The following is a 20675-nucleotide window of genomic DNA, read 5'->3' on the forward strand; positions in this document are numbered from 1 at the left end:
GTCATTCATGTCTTCTCCAGTCTGAGGCGCCTTGACCCTTGCCGCACACGCAAGTCTGAGGGCTTGGGTCATTCATGTGTTCTCCAGTCTGAGGCGCCGTGACCCGCGCCGCACACGCAAGTCTGAGGGCTTGGGTCATTCATGTGTTCTCCAGTCTGAGGCGCCGTGACCCTTGCCACACACGCAAGTCTGAGGGCTTGGGTCATTCATTTGTTCTCCAGTCTGAGGCGCCGTGACCCTTGCCGCACACGCAAGTCTGAGGGCTTGGGTCATTCATGTCTTCTCCAGTCCGAGGCGCCGTGACTCTTGCCGCACACGCAAGTCTGAGGGCATGGGTCATTCATGTGTTCTCCAGTCTGAGGCACCGTGACACGCACCGCACACGCAAGTCTGAGGGCCTGGGTCATTCATGTGTTTTCCAGTCTGAGGCGCTGTGACCCTTGCCGCACACGCAAGTCTGAGGGCTTGGGTCCTTCATGTGTTCTCCAGTCTGAGGAGCCGTGACCCTTGCCACACGCGCAAGTCTGAGGGCTTGGGTCATTCATGTGTTCTCCAGTCTGAGGCGCCGTGACCCTTGCCGCACACGCAAGTCTGAGGGCTTGGGTCATTCATGTCTTCTCCAGTCTGAGGCGCCTTGACCCTTGTCGCACACGCAAGTCTGAGGGCTTGGGTCCTTCACGTCTTCTCCAGTCTGAGGCGCCGTGACCCTTGCCGCACATGCAAGTCTGACGGCTTGGGTCCTTCACGTCTTCTCCAGTCAGATGCGCCGTGACCCTTGTCGCACACGCAAGTCTGAGGGCTTGGGTCATTCACGTGTTCTCCAGTCTGAGGCGCCGTGACCCTTGCTGCACACGCAAGTCTGAGGGCTTGGGTCATTCATGTCTTCTCCAGTCCGAGGCGCCGTGACCCGCGCCGCACACGCAAGTCTGAGGGCTTGGGTCATTCATGTCTTCTCCAGTCCGAGGCGCCGTGACTCTTGCCGCACACGCAAGTCTGAGGGCTTGGGTCATTCATGTGTTCTCCAGTCTGAGGCACCGTGACCCGTGCCGCACACACAAGTCTGAGGGCTTGGGTCATTCACGTCTTCTCCAGTCTGAGGCACCGTGACCCTTGCTGCACACGCAAGTCTGAGGGCTTGGGTCCTTCATGTGTTCTCCAGTCTGAGGCGCTGTGACCCTTGCCTCACACGCAAGTCTGAGGGCTTGGCTCATTCATGTCTTCTCCAGTCTGAGGCGCCGTGACCCTTGCCGCACACGCAAGTCTGAGGGCTTGGGTCATTCATGTCTTCTCCAGTCTGAGGCGCTGTGACCCTTGCCGCACACGCAAGTCTGAGGGCTTGGGTCATTCATGTCTTCTCCAGTCTGAGGCGCCTTGACCCTTGCCGCACACGCAAGTCTGAGGGCTTGGGTCATTCATGTGTTCTCCAGTCTGAGGCGCCGTGACCCGCGCCGCACATGCAAGTCTGAGGGCTTGGGTCATTCATGTGTTCTCCAGTCTGAGGCGCCGTGACCCTTGCCACACACGCAAGTCTGAGGGCTTGGGTCATTCATTTGTTCTCCAGTCTGAGGCGCCATGACCCTTGCCGCACACGCAAGTCTGAGGGCTTGGGTCATTCATGTCTTCTCCAGTCCGAGGCGCCGTGACTCTTGCCGCACACGCAAGTCTGAAGGCATGGGTCATTCATGTGTTCTCCAGTCTGAGGCACCGTGACACGCACCGCACACGCAAGTCTGAGGGCCTGGGTCATTCATGTGTTTTCCAGTCTGAGGCGCTGTGACCCTTGCCGCACACGCAAGTCTGAGGGCTTGGGTCCTTCATGTGTTCTCCAGTCTGAGGAGCCGTGACCCTTGCCACACGCGCAAGTCTGAGGGCTTGGGTCTTTCATGTGTTCTCCAGTCTGAGGCGCTGTGACCCTTGCCGCACACGCAAGTCTGAGGGCTTGGGTCATTCATGTGTTCTCCAGTCTGAGGCGCCGTGACCCTTGCCGCACACGCAAGTCTGATTGCTTGGGTCATTCATGTCTTCTCCAGTCTGAGGCGCCTTGACCCATGTCGCACACGCAAGTCTGAGGGCTTGGGTCATTCATGTGTTCTCCAGTCTGAGGCGCCGTGACCCTTGCCGCACACGCAAGTCTGAGGGCTTGGGTCCTTCAAGTGTTCTCCAGTCTGAGGCGCCGTGACCCTTGCCGCACATGCAAGTCTGAGGGCTTGGGTCATTCACGTGTTCTCCAGTCTGAGGCGATGTGACCCTTGCCACACATGCAAGTCTGAGGGCTTGGGTCATTCATGTCTTATCCAGTCTGAGGCGCCGTGACCCTTGCCGCACACGCAAGTCTGAGGGCTTGGGTCATTCATGTCTTCTCCAGTCTGAAGCGCCGTGACCCGCGCCGCACACGCAATTCTGAGGGCTTGGGTCATTCATGTCTTCTCCAGTTTGAGGCATCGTGACCTTGCCGCACATGCAAGTCTGAGGGCTTGGGTCATTCATGTGTTCTCCAGTCTGAGGCGCCGTGACCCGCACCGCACACACAAGTCTGAGGGCTTGGGTCATTAATATGTTCTCCAGTCTGAGGCGCCGTGACCCCGCCGCACACGCAATTCTGAGGGCTTGGGTCATTCATGTCTTCTCCAGTCTGAGGCATCGTAACCCTTGCCGCACACGCAAGTCTGAGGGCTTGGGTCATTCATATGTTCTCCAGTCTGAGGCGCCGTGACCCCGCCGCACACACAAGTCTGAGGGCTTGGGTCCTTCATTTGTTCTCCAGTGTGAGGCGCCGTGACCCTTGCCGCACATGAAAGTCTGAGGGCTTGGGTCCTTCATGTGTTCTCCAGTCTGAGGCGCTGTGACCCTTGCCACACACGCAAGTCTGAGGGCTTGGGTCATTCATGTCTTCTCCAGTCTGAGGCGACGTGACCCTTGCCGCACACGCAAGTCTGAGGGCTTGGGTCATTCATGTCTTCTCCAGTCTGAGGCGCCGTGACCCTTGCCGCACACGCAAGTCTGAGGGATTGGGTCATTCACGTCTTCTCCAGTCTGAGGCGCCGTGACCCTTGCCGCACACGCAAGTCTGAGGGCTTAGGTCATTCATGTGTTCTCCAGTCTGAGGCGCCGTGACCCGCGCCGCACATGCAAGTCTGAGGGCTTGGGTCCTTCATGTCTTCTCCAGTCTGAGGCTCCGTGACCCTTGCCACACACGCAAGTCTGAGGGCTTGGGTCATTCATGTGTTCTCCAGTCTGAGGCGCTGTGACCCTTGCCGCACACGCAAGTCTGAGGGCTTGGGTCATTCATGTGTTCTCCAGTCTGAGGCGCCGTGACCCTTGCCGCACACGCAAGTCTGAGGGCTTGGGTCATTCATGTCTTCTCCAGTCTGAGGCGCCTTGACCCTTGTCGCACACGCAAGTCTGAGGGCTTGGGTCCTTCACGTCTTCTCCAGTCTGAGGCGCCGTGACCCTTGCCGCACATGCAAGTCTGACGGCTTGGGTCCTTCACGTCTTCTCCAGTCAGAGGCGCCGTGACCCTTGCCGCACACGCAAGTCTGAGGGCTTGGGTCATTCACGTGTTCTCCAGTCCGAGGCGCCGTGACCCTTGCTGCACACGCAAGTCTGAGGGCTTGGGTCATTCATGTCTTCTCCAGTCCGAGGCGCCGTGACCCGCGCCGCACACGCAAGTCTGAGGGCTTGGGTCATTCATGTCTTCTCCAGTCCGAGGCGCCGTGACTCTTGCCGCACACGCAAGTCTGAGGGCTTGGGTCATTCATGTGTTCTCCAGTCTGAGGCACCGTGACCCGCGCCGCACACACAAGTCTGAGGGCTTGGGTCATTCACGTCTTCTCCAGTCTGAGGCACCGTGACCCTTGCTGCACACGCAAGTCTGAGGGCTTGGGTCCTTCATGTGTTCTCCAGTCTGAGGCGCTGTGACCCTTGCCTCACACGCAAGTCTGAGGGCTTGGCTCATTCATGTCTTCTCCAGTCTGAGGCGCCGTGACCCTTGCCGCACACGCAAGTCTGAGGGCTTGGGTCATTCATGTCTTCTCCAGTCTGAGGCGCTGTGACCCTTGCCGCACACGCAAGTCTGAGGGCTTGGGTCATTCATGTCTTCTCCAGTCTGAGGCGCCTTGACCCTTGCCGCACACGCAAGTCTGAGGGCTTGGGTCATTCATGTGTTCTCCAGTCTGAGGCGCCGTGACCCGCGCCGCACACGCAAGTCTGAGGGCTTGGGTCATTCATGTGTTCTCCAGTCTGAGGCGCCGTGACCCTTGCCACACACGCAAGTCTGAGGGCTTGGGTCATTCATGTGTTCTCCAGTCTGAGGCGCCGTGACCCGCGCCGCACACGCAAGTCTGAGGGCTTGGGTCATTCATGTGTTCTCCAGTCTGAGGCGCCGTGACCCTTGCCACACACGCAAGTCTGAGGGCTTGGGTCATTCATTTGTTCTCCAGTCTGAGGCGCCGTGACCCTTGCCGCACACGCAAGTCTGAGGGCTTGGGTCATTCATGTCTTCTCCAGTCCGAGGCGCCGTGACTCTTGCCGCACACGCAAGTCTGAGGGCATGGGTCATTCATGTGTTCTCCAGTCTGAGGCACCGTGACACGCACCGCACACGCAAGTCTGAGGGCCTGGGTCATTCATGTGTTTTCCAGTCTGAGGCGCTGTGACCCTTGCCGCACACGCAAGTCTGAGGGCTTGGGTCCTTCATGTGTTCTCCAGTCTGAGGAGCCGTGACCCTTGCCACACGCGCAAGTCTGAGGGCTTGGGTCTTTCATGTGTTCTCCAGTCTGAGGCGCTGTGACCCTTGCCGCACACGCAAGTCTGAGGGCTTGGGTCATTCATGTGTTCTCCAGTCTGAGGCGCCGTGACCCTTGCCGCACACGCAAGTCTGATTGCTTGGGTCATTCATGTCTTCTCCAGTCTGAGGCGCCTTGACCCATGTCGCACACGCAAGTCTGAGGGCTTGGGTCATTCATGTGTTCTCCAGTCTGAGGCGCCGTGACCCTTGCCGCACACGCAAGTCTGAGGGCTTGGGTCCTTCAAGTGTTCTCCAGTCTGAGGCGCCGTGACCCTTGCCGCACATGCAAGTCTGAGGGCTTGGGTCATTCACGTGTTCTCCAGTCTGAGGCGATGTGACCCTTGCCACACATGCAAGTCTGAGGGCTTGGGTCATTCATGTCTTATCCAGTCTGAGGCGCCGTGACCCTTGCCGCACACGCAAGTCTGAGGGCTTGGGTCATTCATGTCTTCTCCAGTCTGAAGCGCCGTGACCCGCGCCGCACACGCAATTCTGAGGGCTTGGGTCATTCATGTCTTCTCCAGTTTGAGGCATCGTGACCTTGCCGCACATGCAAGTCTGAGGGCTTGGGTCATTCATGTGTTCTCCAGTCTGAGGCGCCGTGACCCGCACCGCACACGCAAGTCTGAGGGCTTGGGTCATTCATATGTTCTCCAGTCTGAGGCGCCGTGACCCCGCCGCACACGCAATTCTGAGGGCTTGGGTCATTCATGTCTTCTCCAGTCTGAGGCATCGTAACCCTTGCCGCACACGCAAGTCTGAGGGCTTGGGTCATTCATATGTTCTCCAGTCTGAGGCGCCGTGACCCCGCCGCACACACAAGTCTGAGGGCTTGGGTCCTTCATTTGTTCTCCAGTGTGAGGCGCCGTGACCCTTGCCGCACACGCAAGTCTGAGGGCTTGGGTTCTTCATGTGTTTTCCAGTCTGAGGCGCCGTGACCCTTGCCGCACATGAAAGTCTGAGGGCTTGGGTCCTTCATGTGTTCTCCAGTCTGAGGCGCTGTGACCCTTGCCACACACGCAAGTCTGAGGGCTTGGGTCATTCATGTCTTCTCCAGTCTGAGGCGACGTGACCCTTGCCGCACACGCAAGTCTGAGGGCTTGGGTCATTCATGTCTTCTCCAGTCTGAGGCGCCGTGACCCTTGCCGCACACGCAAGTCTGAGGGATTGGGTCATTCACGTCTTCTCCAGTCTGAGGCGCCGTGACCCTTGCCGCACACGCAAGTCTGAGGGCTTAGGTCATTCATGTGTTCTCCAGTCTGAGGCGCCGTGACCCGCGCCGCACATGCAAGTCTGAGGGCTTGGGTCCTTCATGTCTTCTCCAGTCTGAGGCTCCGTGACCCTTGCCACACACGCAAGTCTGAGGGCTTGGGTCATTCATGTGTTCTCCAGTCTGAGGCGCTGTGACCCTTGCCGCACACGCAAGTCTGAGGGCTTGGGTCATTCATGTGTTCTCCAGTCTGAGGCGCCGTGACCCTTGCCGCACACGCAAGTCTGAGGGCTTGGGTCATTCATGTCTTCTCCAGTCTGAGGCGCCTTGACCCTTGTCGCACACGCAAGTCTGAGGGCTTGGGTCCTTCACGTCTTCTCCAGTCTGAGGCGCCGTGACCCTTGCCGCACATGCAAGTCTGACGGCTTGGGTCCTTCACGTCTTCTCCAGTCAGAGGCGCCGTGACCCTTGCCGCACACGCAAGTCTGAGGGCTTGGGTCATTCACGTGTTCTCCAGTCCGAGGCGCCGTGACCCTTGCTGCACACGCAAGTCTGAGGGCTTGGGTCATTCATGTCTTCTCCAGTCCGAGGCGCCGTGACCCGCGCCGCACACGCAAGTCTGAGGGCTTGGGTCATTCATGTCTTCTCCAGTCCGAGGCGCCGTGACTCTTGCCGCACACGCAAGTCTGAGGGCTTGGGTCATTCATGTGTTCTCCAGTCTGAGGCACCGTGACCCGCGCCGCACACACAAGTCTGAGGGCTTGGGTCATTCACGTCTTCTCCAGTCTGAGGCACCGTGACCCTTGCTGCACACGCAAGTCTGAGGGCTTGGGTCCTTCATGTGTTCTCCAGTCTGAGGCGCTGTGACCCTTGCCTCACACGCAAGTCTGAGGGCTTGGCTCATTCATGTCTTCTCCAGTCTGAGGCGCCGTGACCCTTGCCGCACACGCAAGTCTGAGGGCTTGGGTCATTCATGTCTTCTCCAGTCTGAGGCGCTGTGACCCTTGCCGCACACGCAAGTCTGAGGGCTTGGGTCATTCATGTCTTCTCCAGTCTGAGGCGCCTTGACCCTTGCCGCACACGCAAGTCTGAGGGCTTGGGTCATTCATGTGTTCTCCAGTCTGAGGCGCCGTGACCCGCGCCGCACACGCAAGTCTGAGGGCTTGGGTCATTCATGTGTTCTCCAGTCTGAGGCGCCGTGACCCTTGCCACACACGCAAGTCTGAGGGCTTGGGTCATTCATTTGTTCTCCAGTCTGAGGCGCCGTGACCCTTGCCGCACACGCAAGTCTGAGGGCTTGGGTCATTCATGTCTTCTCCAGTCCGAGGCGCCGTGACTCTTGCCGCACACGCAAGTCTGAGGGCATGGGTCATTCATGTGTTCTCCAGTCTGAGGCACCGTGACACGCACCGCACACGCAAGTCTGAGGGCCTGGGTCATTCATGTGTTTTCCAGTCTGAGGCGCTGTGACCCTTGCCGCACACGCAAGTCTGAGGGCTTGGGTCCTTCATGTGTTCTCCAGTCTGAGGAGCCGTGACCCTTGCCACACGCGCAAGTCTGAGGGCTTGGGTCATTCATGTGTTCACCAGTCTGAGGCGCCGTGACCCTTGCCGCACACGCAAGTCTGAGGGCTTGGGTCATTCATGTCTTCTCCAGTCTGAGGCGCCTTGACCCTTGTCGCACACGCAAGTCTGAGGGCTTGGGTCCTTCACGTCTTCTCCAGTCTGAGGCGCCGTGACCCTTGACGCACATGCAAGTCTGACGGCTTGGGTCCTTCACGTCTTCTCCAGTCAGAGGCGCCGTGACCCTTGCCGCACACGCAAGTCTGAGGGCTTGGGTCATTCACGTGTTCTCCAGTCCGAGGCGCCGTGACCCTTGCTGCACACGCAAGTCTGAGGGCTTGGGTCATTCATGTCTTCTCCAGTCCGAGGCGCCGTGACCCGCGCCGCACACGCAAGTCTGAGGGCTTGGGTCATTCATGTCTTCTCCAGTCCGAGGCGCCGTGACTCTTGCCGCACACGCAAGTCTGAGGGCTTGGGTCATTCATGTGTTCTCCAGTCTGAGGCACCGTGACCCGCGCCGCACACACAAGTCTGAGGGCTTGGGTCATTCACGTCTTCTCCAGTCTGAGGCACCGTGACCCTTGCTGCACACGCAAGTCTGAGGGCTTGGGTCCTTCATGTGTTCTCCAGTCTGAGGCGCTGTGACCCTTGCCTCACACGCAAGTCTGAGGGCTTGGCTCATTCATGTCTTCTCCAGTCTGAGGCGCCGTGACCCTTGCCGCACACGCAAGTCTGAGGGCTTGGGTCATTCATGTCTTCTCCAGTCTGAGGCGCTGTGACCCTTGCCGCACACGCAAGTCTGAGGGCTTGGGTCATTCATGTCTTCTCCAGTCTGAGGCGCCTTGACCCTTGCCGCACACGCAAGTCTGAGGGCTTGGGTCATTCATGTGTTCTCCAGTCTGAGGCGCCGTGACCCACGCCGCACACGCAAGTCTGAGGGCTTGGGTCATTCATGTGTTCTCCAGTCTGAGGCGCCGTGACCCTTGCCACACACGCAAGTCTGAGGGCTTGGGTCATTCATTTGTTCTCCAGTCTGAGGCGCCGTGACCCTTGCCGCACACGCAAGTCTGAGGGCTTGGGTCATTCATGTCTTCTCCAGTCCGAGGCGCCGTGACTCTTGCCGCACACGCAAGTCTGAGGGCATAGGTCATTCATGTGTTCTCCAGTCTGAGGCACCGTGACACGCACCGCACACGCAAGTCTGAGGGCCTGGGTCATTCATGTGTTTTCCAGTCTGAGGCGCTGTGACCCTTGCCGCACACGCAAGTCTGAGGGCTTGGGTCCTTCATGTGTTCTCCAGTCTGAGGAGCCGTGACCCTTGCCACACGCGCAAGTCTGAGGGCTTGGGTCTTTCATGTGTTCTCCAGTCTGAGGCGCTGTGACCCTTGCCGCACACGCAAGTCTGAGGGCTTGGGTCATTCATGTGTTCTCCAGTCTGAGGCGCCGTGACCCTTGCCGCACACGCAAGTCTGATTGCTTGGGTCATACATGTCTTCTCCAGTCTGAGGCGCCTTGACCCATGTCGCACACGCAAGTCTGAGGGCTTGGGTCATTCATGTGTTCTCCAGTCTGAGGCGCCGTGACCCTTGCCGCACACGCAAGTCTGAGGGCTTGGGTCCTTCAAGTGTTCTCCAGTCTGAGGCGCCGTGACCCTTGCCGCACATGCAAGTCTGAGGGCTTGGGTCATTCACGTGTTCTCCAGTCTGAGGCGATGTGACCCTTGCCACACATGCAAGTCTGAGGGCTTGGGTCATTCATGTCTTATCCAGTCTGAGGCGCCGTGACCCTTGCCGCACACGCAAGTCTGAGGGCTTGGGTCATTCATGTCTTCTCCAGTCTGAAGCGCCGTGACCCGCGCCGCACACGCAATTCTGAGGGCTTGGGTCATTCATGTCTTCTCCAGTTTGAGGCATCGTGACCTTGCCGCACATGCAAGTCTGAGGGCTTGGGTCATTCATGTGTTCTCCAGTCTGAGGCGCCGTGACCCGCACCGCACACGCAAGTCTGAGGGCTTGGGTCATTCATATGTTCTCCAGTCTGAGGCGCCGTGACCCCGCCGCACACGCAATTCTGAGGGCTTGGGTCATTCATGTCTTCTCCAGTCTGAGGCATCGTAACCCTTGCCGCACACGCAAGTCTGAGGGCTTGGGTCATTCATATGTTCTCCAGTCTGAGGTGCCGTGACCCCGCCGCACACACAAGTCTGAGGGCTTGGGACATTCATGTGTTCTCCAGTATGAGGCCTCGGGACCCTTGCCGCACACGCAAGTCTGAGGGCTTGGGTCCTTCATGTCTTCTCCAGTCTGAGGCGCCATGACCCTTGCCGCACACGCAAGTCTGAGGGCTTGGGTCCTTCATGCCTTCTCCAGTCTGAGGTGCTGTGACCCTTGCCGCACACGCAAGTCTCAGGGCTTGGGTCATTCACGTCTTCTCCATTCTGAGGCGCCGTGACCCTTGCCGCACACGCAAGTCTAAGGGCTTGGGTCATTCATGTCTTCTCCAGTCTGAGGCGCCGTGACCCTTGCCGCACACGCAAGTCTGAGGGCTTGGGTCATTCATGTCTTCTCCAGTCTGAGGCGCCGTGACCCTTGCCGCACACGCAAGTCTGAGGGCTTGGGTCCTTCATGTCTTCTCCAGTCTGAGGCGCCGTGACACTTGCCGCACATGCAAGTCTGAGGGCTTGGGTCATTCATATCTTCTCCAGTCTGAGGCGCCGTAACCCTTGCCGCACATGCATGTCTGAGGGCTTGGGTCATTCACCGCTTCTCCAGTCTGAGGCACCGTGACCCTTGCCGCACACGCAAGTCCGAGGGCTTGGGTAATTCACGGCTTCTCCAGTCTGAGGTGCCGTGACCCTTGCCGCACACTCAAGTCTGAGGGCTTGGGTCATTCATGTCTTCTCCAGTCTGAGGCGCTGTGACCCTTGCCGCACACGCAAGTCTGAGGGCTTGGGTCATTCACGTCTTCTCCAGTCTGAGGCGCTGTGACCCTTGCCGCACACGCAAGTCTGAAGGCTTGGGTCATTCATGTCTTCTCCAGTCTGAGGCGCCGTGACCCTTGCCGCACACGCAAGTCTGAGGGCTTGGGTCATTCATGTGTTCTCCAGTCTGAGGCGCCGTGACCCTTGCCGCACACGCAAGTCTGAGGGCTTGGGTCATTCATGTCTTCTCCAGTCTGAGGCGCCTTGACCCTTGTCGCACACGCAAGTCTGAGGGCTTGGGTCATTCATGTGTTCTCCAGTCTGAGGCGCCTTGACCCTTGCCGCACACGCAAGTCTGAGGGCTTGGGTCATTCATGTCTTCTCCAGTATGAGGTGCCTTGACCCTTGTCGCACACGCAAGTCTGAGGGCTTGGGTCATTCATGTGTTCTCCAGTCTGAGGCGCCGTGACCCGCGCCGCACACGCAAGTCAGAGGGCTTGGGTCATTCATGTCTTCTCCAGTCTGAGGCGCCGTGACCCGCGTCGCACACGCAAGTCTGAGGGCTTGGGTCATTCATGTCTTCTCCAGTCTGAGGCGCCGTGACCCGCGCCGCACACGCAAGTCTGAGGGCTTGGGTCATTCATGTCTTCTCCAGTCTGAGGCGCCGTGACCCTTGCCGCACACGCAAGTCTGAGGGCTTGGGTCCTTCATTTGTTCTCCAGTCTGAGGCGCCGTGACCCTTGCTGCACACGCAAGTCTGAGGGCTTGGGTCCTTCATGTGTTCTCCAGTCTGAGGCGCCGTGACCCTTGCCGCACACGCAAGTCTGAGGGCTTGGGTCCTTCATGTGTTCTCCAGTCTGAGGCGCCGTGACCCTTGCCGCACACGCAAGTCTGAGGGCTTGGGTCGTTCATGTCTTCTCCAGTCTGAGGCGACGTGACCCTTGCCGCACACGCAAGTCTGAGGGCTTGGGTCATTCATGTCTTCTCCAGTCTGAGGCGCCGTGACCCTTGCCGCACACGCAAGTCTGAGGGATTGGGTCATTCACGTCTTCTCCAGTCTTAGGCGCCGTGACCCTTGCCGCACACGCAAGTCTGAGGGCTTGGGTCATTCACGGCTTCTCCAGTCTGAGGTGCCGTGACCCTTGCCGCACACGCAAGTCTGAGGGCTTTGGTCATTCATGTCTTCTCCAGTCTGAGGCTCCGTGACCCTTGCCGCACACGCAAGTCTGAGGGCTTGGGTCATTCATGTGTTCTCTAGTCTGAGGCGCCGTGACCCGCGCCGCACACACAAGTCTGAGGGCTTGGGTCATTCATGTGTTCTCCAGTCTGAGGCGCCGTGACCCTTGCCGCACACGCAAGTCTGAGGGCTTAGGTCATTCATGTGTTCTCCAGTCTGAGGCGCCGTGACCCGCGCCGCACATGCAAGTCTGAGGGCTTGGGTCCTTCATGTCTTCTCCAGTCTGAGGCTCCGTGGCCCTTGCCGCACACGCAAGTCTGAGAGCTTGGGTCATTCATGTGTTCTCCAGTCTGAGGCGCCGTGACCCGCTCCGCATGCGCAAGTCTGAGGGCTTGGGTCATTCATGTCTTCTCCAGTCTGAGGCGCCGTGACCCTTGCCGCACACGCAAGTCTGAGGGCTTGGGTCATTCATGTCTTCTCCAGTCTGAGGCGCCGTGACCCTTGCCACACACGCAAGTCTGAGGGCTTGGGTCATTCATGTCTTCTCCAGTCTGAGGCGCCGTGACCCTTGCGGCACACGCAAGTCTGAGGGCTTGGGTCATTCATGTCTTCTCCAGTCTGAGGCGCCGTGACCCTTGCCGCACATGCAAGTCTGAGGGCTTGGGTCATTCATGTCTTCTCCAGTCTGAGGCGCCTTGACCCTTGCCGCACACGCAAGTCTGAGGGCTTGGGTCATTCATGTCTTCTCCAGTCTGAGGCGCCGTGACCCTTGCCGCACACGCAAGTCTGAGGGCTTGGGTCATTCATGTGTTCTCCAGTCTGAGGCGCCATGACCCTTGCCGCACACGCAAGTCTGAGGGCTTGGATCCTTCATGTCTTCTCCAGTCTGAGGCGCCGTGAACCTTGCCGCACACGCAAGTCTGAGGGCTTGGGTCATTCACGTGTTCTCCAGTCTGAGGCGCCGTGACCGTTGCCGCACACGCAAGTCTGAGGGCTTGGGTCATTCATGTCTTCTCCAGTCTGAGGCGCCGTGACCCTTGCCGCACATGCAAGTCTGAGGGCTTGGGTCATTCATGTCTTCTCCAGTCTGAAGCGCCGTGACCCTTGCCGCACATGCAAGTCTGAGGGCTTGGGTCATTCATGTTTTCTCCAGTCTGAGGCGCCGTGACCCTTGCCGCACACGCAAGTCTGAGGGCTTGGGTCATTCATGTGTTCTCCAGTCTGAGGCGCCGTGACCCTTGCCGCACACGCAAGTCTGAGGGCTTGGGTCATTCACGTATTCTCCAGTCTGAGGCACCGTGACCCTTGCCGCACATGCAAGTCTGAGGGCTTGGGTCATTCACGTATTCTCCAGTCTAAGGCGCCGTGACCCTTGCCGCACACGAAAGCCTGAGGGCTTGGGTCCTTCAAGTGTTCTCCAGTCTTAGGCGCCGTGACCCTTACCGCACACGCAAGTCTGAGGGCTTGGGTCATTCACGTGTTCTCCAGTCTGAGGCGACGTGACCCTTGCCGCACACGCAAGTCTGAGGGCTTGGGTCCTTCACGTCTTCTCCAGTCTGAGGCGCCATGACCCTTGCCGCACACGCAAGTCTGAGGGCTTGGGTCCTTCACGTCTTCTCCAGTCTGAGGCGCCGTGACCCTTGCCGCACACGCAAGTCTGAGGGCTTGGGTCATTCACGTGTTCTCCAGTCCGAGGCAACGTGACCCTCGCCACACACGCAAGTCTGAGGGCTTGGGTCATTCACGTCTTCTCCAGTCCGAGGCGCCGTGACCCTTGCCGCACACGCAAGTCTGAGGGCTTGGGTCATTCATGTCTTCTCCAGTCCGAGGAGCCGTGACTCTTGCCGCACACGCAAGTCTGAGGGCATGGGTCATTCATGTGTTCTCCAGTCTGGGACACCGTGACACGCGCCACACACGCAAGTCGGAGGGCTTGGGTCATTCATGTGTTCTCCAGTCTGAGGCGCTGTGACCCTTGCCGCACACGCAAGTCTGAGGGCTTGGGTCATTCATGTGTTCTCCAGTCTGAGGCGCCTTGACCCTTGCCGCACACGCAAGTCTGAGGGCTTGGGTCCTTCACGTCTTCTCCAGTCTGAGGCGCCATGACCCTTGCCGCACACGCAAGTCTGAGGGCTTGGGTCATTCACGTGTTCTCCAGTCCGAGGCACCGTGACCCTTGCCGCACACGCAAGTCTGAGGGCTTTGTGGTAAATAAATAAATAATACCTCTATTTTTGAATGGATAAATGAATAACAGATAGCTCAATAAATAAGAGTCAAGATTCGAGGTAGTAGGAGTTTTGCAGGTTTTAATACAGCATAAGGACAGGAACAGGATAACCTGCACAGGAATAGGATGGCAGCGCTGCCAGGGGCAGAATCGGGATCGGCGTAACATTAAATAACAAGACATGATCATATATACTAAAACAGTTGCATTACAATACATACGATAGGCGGAGCAGTGGGTGTGGTCAATAGCAGTCGCGAAAGATAAGGGTGAAAGTAGGTGTAACAGAGGCGTATACATAGACATGTGATGCAAACGTAACAGAATATGTCATGAATGGGGCGGAAACATGGAGGGGGCTACCTAAAGAGCCGGGACCTCTGACCTAATGGTGCGCGCAAACTGGCAATGACGTGTTACTAGGAGAAGCTGGGGGCTACGAACTCTGTGCTAGGAGCAGAGACTGAAGTCTGGAGAGTCAGGGCGACATGTACCTAAGCAGTATCTAGTATCTGATGTTTAGAGAACATGTTGATAGAATCCAAAAGTTATCGGGGTAAAGGCGAACAGACTCTAAGACTGGAGCATGCATTATTCTACATGTAGTGCGTGATGAAGAATATTAAATAACCATTAAATGCAGTATTTCTCTTACATGGAGACGTAAAGGCTAGACAATGACGGAAACTATTGATGCAGTTCAGTAGCTTAGGAATGCAGAGAAGGAGGACTGAACTGATAACTGGAATCATAACATACTCTTGGCAGACTCAGAGGCAGAGCCAGGCTGAACCGGGCACTGTGAGGCAGGAAGTAAGTGAAGGGTCGAGGATACAGGTGGGGGCTGTATCGCTCCTCAGCGAGGCTTCAGGAGAGAGGAGCTGAATCTGGTGTCCAGTCCCTTTTGAGGCCTAGAAACGGGGACTTTACAATGGAATAACGTGTACACTGAGAAACGTGGCAACGTAGCTTTACATAGGCCTGATATTCGTAGTATTCACGAGAACTGGAAACTGACATACTAGAGGTGGACACAACTGTAATTGCGTCATTAATCGAACATAGGGAATACATATGCATATTAATCATGCACAGATAACATATGATGGAGGACGCGTAGGGACACAGAACATGGCAAAATTTACTTTTCCACATTCCCTCCTTGTCACTACGTTTCCATCAGGAAACATCAATATTCATGATACCATCTATCATTTCATACAGTATCATTTGCTCGTCTCGAATTTTCTGGGAACGGGTTTTAGAACGGGGCTTGGGACTAGGAATACAAGAGGTAGCACAAATGCCGCAAATCGCAGGGCCACATTGTATACAGAGGCAGCAGCTGAATATGATCGCTACTGCAATACCTAGAAAGGACAAGACTTTCCATCCCCAAGCGGAAATTATATTCCAGAACCAACCGGACCATGTCCAGGTGCCTGGGTCTTGGTGTAACAGATGGGCAATTTTATGGAGTCTGGTTATAGCTGAATAAACAGACGGCGCGTTATTTGGAATGAAAATGCAGCAACTAGATCCGATGACTCTACAGGCCCCGCCCCTATCGGCCAGTATGACGTCAAGGACGAGACGATTCTGTAAAACGACAAATCTCATAGCAGATTGCTCTTCAGCTAAATTACCTAGAGCAGAGGCAGTCTCATTAACTACTACTTCAAGGGTTCTGGTTAACCTACGAATTAGCTTACTATTCTGGATAGGTCCTATAAAGAAGAAGAAACCTCTATTGAAATCTGTATACTGTTCTAGAGCAGTTTCAGTATAATCGACAATGGGGGACTCCCTTCTATGCCTAATGTGTACTAGATGTGTGTTTCTATGATAATCAGATGGGGCTAGGAAAACTGGTGGCAGTAAGAAGGCAATGTAACAGGTTCCCTCCCAATCGAGGGGCAGACGAACATATGCAGTTTGACCACAAATAAAATAAGAATGACGTGAAGCTTTGAAAATAGATTTCCCACTGTCACTGTACTTGACAATAGTAGTACAATCGCTATGTCCTACATGTACGGAACCATTATTTCTAACACATAATTCGCCTTTGACTGGTAGTACTGAAATAGCAGGTAAGTCTGGAGTGGAATCAGACTGAACATTCAGGACCATGAAATTCGAAGAATAATTACCTAAATTGTAAACTTCGTTTTCTAGATCTAACCCTGTTCTGTGGGGAAGACCTTGCTTGTCTGGAAAACATGTACTGTTAAGAAAAGACATATCTGTTGAAGATGACGTTAACGTGGACCATGCTCCACATGAACCATTATGTGAAAATGGATAAGGAAAAAGTGGCAGAACTCCCTTCGGGGTCTGGAAAGGGGGGAGTCGACCACACACCCAACAATTAGTGGCATTGCTGGTCTGGTGTGAATAATGTAACATGCGGATGAAAGAATTGTTACGCATAGCGAGGCGGTAAGAGAGTTCATGAGGAGGCAGATCACTAAACGTGTGCTCTACTGTAGCATTAGAGGACTTATTTACATGAGAAACTGGAAAATACAGGTAAAATGCATAACTGGTGCAGGAAATCATAACACTGAGAAATAATATGAAACATAGAAAAACGATACATCGGATTGAGTTTTGACTAACTCTTTCACTATGGGGGTCTATTTTATACATGTCAGAAACCGGTCTAACCGTTTCACCTAGGGGAGGACTTAGACAATCAAACTGGCTGACTTATTTTACTAGACCTTAACTTGAGTTTATACTCCTGTTGCGGAGTTTTCTCTAACAGGGAGGGTGCAGTATCATTGTCTTTTGCGGGACAGTCCTTAAGAATGGTACTTTGGCAGTCCTTAGAATCCTGGGAAATGTTCTTTGAGACTGGCTTCAATCCATAAAATGTTTTAATATGCGAAAGATGCACCCAGCCTTTGCGTCCCTCCAACTTCACGGCTGTACGAGTGGCCAGGAGGACCTGTCGGGGCTCCTTCCAGCGAGGCTACAGTGGACTTGAGCGATCGAAATTTCGCACTAGGACCATGGATCCGGGAACGATTTCATGCGGTGCCACCTCGGTATTGTCTGGAAATGCGGCGGCAACCTGTGAACGACAAGAGTTGAGGGCAGACATCAAGGAAGCTAGGTAATCTGTCAGCATATTACTTGAAACATCGGTAATACTTCGGGGTCTAGGAGTACCCCACATGTTAGGGGGGCGGCCGAAAACGACCTCATACGGGGACAGACCTGATCTGGAATGTGCGACCATGCGCATATAGAACAGGGCAACTGGCAGAGCTACTAGCCAGTCCACACCTTTCTCTTGACAAACTTTTGCAATTCGGATTTTCAGGGTCTGATTATGTCTCTCTACAAGACCGGCTGCTTCAGGATGGCGTACACAATGGAACTTCCACTGGTACCCTAACAAAAGGGAAACATGCTTCATGAGTTCAGATGAGAATGGCTGGCCGTTGTCAGAATATACGACTCTAGGGAGTCCGTAACGGGGGAAGAACTCACGAACCAACTGCTTGGCAGTGGTCGCGGCTGTGTAGTCTGGAACTGGATATGCCTCCGTCCACCTGGACAAAGCGCATACAACTACAAGGACATACTTGAAACCTCGACATCGCTCCATCTGAATGTAATCCATCTGGAGGACTTCAAAAGGGTGGTCAGGGGGCTGGAAACCACCTTGTTCCACCGGAACACTTTTACCTGGATTAAACTGACAACATATCATACAGGTACGGACTTTCTGCTTGGCTGCAGCTCGTAAATGCTTGTTGAACCAAATATTCTGGATACTGTCTAACATAGCTTTTTCTCCTAAATGTGCTGGACTATGTGCGGTATTGATAATGACTTGAACCATAGAGTCGGGGAGAAACCATGTGGCTTTTCCCTTCGTTACCCATCCCTGATCTGTCTGTACCCCTCCTTGTTCGGACCATTTCTTGATTTCATCGGGAGTAGCATGTAACTGGATATCTATGACATCTTGAGTAGGGTCTTTAACTGTCATACATGTAGTCGGATCTGGAGTATGTGTCTGTGTCGGATTAACTGTAGTGTCTGGAGTCTGAGCTGTAAGCTTGGCTGTGCGATCTGCTAGATCATTACCTTGAGAAATAGTGTCAGTAACTTTCGTATGTGCTTTGCACTTCATGATAGCAATGGATGTCGGTAAGTGTATGGCATCTAACAGAGCTTGAATAAGGAGACCATGCTGAATCTTGGTTCCATGAGAAGTCATGAAACCTCTCTCCTGCCAGAGCACTCCGAAGTCGTGTACAACTCCAAATGCGTAACGTGAATCTGTGTAAATATTAACTTTCAGGTTCTTGGCGTGAATGCAGGCTTGTGTCAGAGCAACTAGCTCTGCTGCTTGAGCAGACAGGGTGTCAATGCGGTGTGTTTCAATAACTTCAGTGTCAGTAGTCACTGCATACGCGGCTACTAGTTCTCCTGTACTAGTTCTCATGCATGAACCATCCACATAAAGTGTCAGGTCGGGATCTGGTAATGGAATATCTGTCAGATCTTGTCTTGGCTTTGTCATAATGTTAACTACTTCCACACAGTCGTGTGTGGCAGAATTCAAAGTAACTGACGGTAACAATGTAGCAGGATTTAAAACGTTGCAGCGTCTGATTTCTATGTGTGGCTGGAACAGTGTCAATTCATAACCTGTTAAACGTGCAATTGTCAAGTGCTGAGTTTGTGTTCGGTTTAAAAGAACTTCCACGGAGTGTGGGACTTGTACTGTCAAGGAATGTCCTAAGACTATGGAATCACTTTGTCTGATAGCTAGTGCTGTGGCTGCAACTGACTTGAGGCACGCAGGCAGAGCCTGGGCTACAGGATCTAATGTGCTCGAAAAATAAGCACAGGGCTTGTACTGTCCTGCTTGATCTTGTGTGAGAACTGATAATGCTGTACCTTCACGTTCAGTGACGAAAAGTGTAAAAGGCTTACTGTAGTTCGGTGTTGCTAGAACCGGGGCTTGACATAGGGCTTTCTTTAACTCATTGAAACTAAGTGTATGTTCAGATGTCCAAGGGAGGACAGTCCATACGGCTGCCTCCTGTGTCGTTAACTGTATCAGTGGCTTGGCTAGAAATGCATACTGAGGAATCCATTGTCTGCAGTAAGAAGTAAGGCCGATAAAAGCACGTACCTCCTTCTGGGTCTTGGGCTGAGGAAGACTCGCTATTAACTGGATTCGGTCTGGTGTCAACTGCCTACCCCTCTTGGACAGTAAGTGTCCTAAGTAGACCACTTGCTGGACACAGAATTGAAGCTTAGAAGGGGACACCTTGTGTCCCATCTCGGCTAGAAAATACAAGACTGTAAGTGATGCTCGCTCGCAAGCACATTCAGAACGGGCTGTGATCAGGAGATCATCGACATACTGGAGCAGGGCAGTGTCAGTTGGCATGTGAATGTTGTCTAGTTGTCTCTTGAGTGCTTGACTGTAAATACTAGGACTTTCTGTGAAACCTTGAGGAGCGCGTGTGAACATATAGCTCCTTCCATTTAAACAAAATCCGAAAAGAAACTGGCTGTCTGGATGAATGGGGACACTGAAAATGCGTTCTTGAGGTCTATGACTGTAAAAAATGAAGCTTCTGAATCAATGGCTGTCAATAGGGAAGAGATATCTGGGACAACTGGGTACTGGGGAATAATACATTTATTAAGTTCTCGGATATCAATCACTAATCGATATACTGGAGGTGCATTTGGATCAGTACGTTTCATGACTGGAATGATCGGAGAATTACATACATTGGAGTCAGTTTCTACAACTACTCCTTGAGCCATGAGCTCGTCAATAATTTTGGATAAGGCTGCTACAGCCTCAGGTGGCAATCTGTACTGTCTGATTCGTGGTAACACTACACCTGGCTTAAGAGTCACACGATGGGGTGTGATTTGCATAAAGCCAACATCAGTTGGACCTTGCGCCCATAGATGCTGTGGAACATTGGACAATCTGGGATCAAAATCTCGTAATACATAGTGACCCTTGAAGTCACGTAGGAACAATCGTATTCCCTCTGGGGAACAGCATATAACTGCACCTAACTCTTTCAGTGTTTTAATGCCTAATAGATTTTCTGGACATGACTTAGTAAGTAACAGATCAGTAGTGCGGGACAATGGACCTACTTCTAGAGTAACTGGCTTTGAAATTTCATTTACGATAGGTTTTCCTGAAAATCCAAGGGAAACATTTCTTGAGCCTGAGAGCGGAGCCCCTGGAACTTCGGCGTGACTTATAGTGGTCCTACTTGCCCCTGTATCAATCAAAAACTTCCTATCTTTCCCTAATACTTGACTATGAACATAGGGACCTTCTTGATCTACAGGTATCTCGATGAGAGGCAAGCCTACCTCCCTCTCTAGGCTGTTTCATGAATACGGCTGATACTCTGGATACTCAGACTGCGCATACTGGTACATCTGCTGTGTAACATGCTGTGTTGCAGCGATGGGCTGCGGTGCTGGAACTGTCTGTGGTGCATTCTGTGACTGCGGAGTCTGTGTAACTTGTTCTTGTCTCGGCGGACGTGGTCTTTCTTTAGTCTTACCGGTAGCTATGTTGTGTTTCAGAACTGCACACTCGTTTATAAAATGACCTGGCTGTTTACAATAATTGCAGTTCCCTTTAACGGGGGCTGCAGGATGACTGGCTTGATTTGGTCCCCTCTTCTGACTATCTTGAGGAACAGATTGTGCAACTAGTACTTTCATTTTCGTGTCTTTCATACGTTTTCTCTCGTGATCTTGTTCTTCTCTGATT

This window comes from Lissotriton helveticus, chromosome 12 (assembly GCF_964261635.1).
Source record: "Lissotriton helveticus chromosome 12, aLisHel1.1, whole genome shotgun sequence".
NCBI lineage: Eukaryota > Metazoa > Chordata > Amphibia > Caudata > Salamandridae > Lissotriton > Lissotriton helveticus.